General features: G+C 49.8%; 1 pseudogene; it reads left to right on the forward strand.

Annotated features, from left to right (window-relative positions):
* The first annotated feature begins 276 nt into the window (after positions 1-276).
* LOC146547731 (histone H1 pseudogene) lies at positions 277-958 on the forward strand (annotated as a pseudogene).
* The last annotated feature ends 292 nt before the right edge of the window (positions 959-1,250 follow it).

Consider the following 1,250-nt stretch of genomic DNA (forward strand, 5'->3'; position numbering starts at 1 on the left):
TATAGTTTAACATCATTGGAAACATGCAGGCCAAGTTTCTGGCTGACTTATTTACAGTGCCATGTGTTTCTCAACCTCACAAGCGAGCTCACTCCTCCCTGAAGATAAGGAATGCAGCTCCATGATAAAGAGACAGCAGCAAGTCCTGAGCACAAAAAGTCCCAGCAAAGCAGCAGCAATGTGGATAAACAGCAGCAGCAGAAGAAAGCAAACCCATCTCCCTGTCTGATTGGATGAATTCCACGGAGGGGCGAGCAAGATGGCGGTGGCAGCATGTTGAAATGCTCAAAAAGGACTGAGTGACTCGGGCAAGCCACATGCGGCTAGCGACATGAAAGAAATGGACCCTTCATGATGCGTTCAACGTGCCAGCGCTGTGGTGGGAAAGGCTCCATCATAAACACGCCCTGCGCCGAGGTTCAGGCCAAGAAGAAGAAGACGATGACTTCCAAGCCCAAGAAGGTCAGCCTCAGCGTGGGCGAGCTGATTGTGAAAGCCGTGGCCGCTTCCAAGGAGCGCAACGGCCTGTCCGTGGCCGCTCTCAAGAAGGCTCTGGCTGCCGGAGGCTACGATGTGGACAAGAACAAGGCCCGTGTCAAGACCGCCATCAAGAGTCTGGTGGCGAAGGGCACTCTGGTGCAGACCAAGGGCACCGGGGCCTCCGGATCCTTCAAGATGAACAGGGTTACTGAGACCAAAGCTAAGACGCCCGCCGCGGCCAAAGCCAAGAAACCGGCAGCAGCTGCTAAGAAGTCGCCCAGGAAGGCAGCAGCAGCAGCACTTCAGCCACTAGCACGAAGTCAACCGCATCAGAGGACAATAGTGAGAGTGGCTGTGACTTCACTGTGCATGTGAAGAAAACGTTTGAGGAGAGCTGAACAGTTGGAGTTTGACATTTGCCACCTGTGGAGTAAAATGGCAAGAAGAGACAGTGGAACACAGGACAAAGCTGAAGGAGAACTGCCGGCTGTTGGACTGTTGAAGAGTGAGAGGACAACAGAGTGAGAAGACTAGGTGAGAACACATAGGAATTATTTAATGTGGGAAATCAAAATTTGGGTTAGCAAACCTGGGGAAAAGAAAACTGACTGCTTAAGTTGGAAAATTGAGACGGAGTCTGAAACATTGCGAAAATAGAAACATATACAAAATCACACACACACAAGCAGAACATGCATTAACCCTACTAACAATTCCAAACACAAAATGACTCATGAAGACTCATAGCACATTAGTTAAGAAATGATTAA

Source organism: Mchenga conophoros, linkage group LG23, assembly GCF_057382185.1.
Source record: "Mchenga conophoros isolate Kocher_MC1m ecotype Shallow Benthic linkage group LG23, M_conophoros_male_GT1.1, whole genome shotgun sequence".
Lineage (NCBI taxonomy): Eukaryota > Metazoa > Chordata > Actinopteri > Cichliformes > Cichlidae > Mchenga > Mchenga conophoros.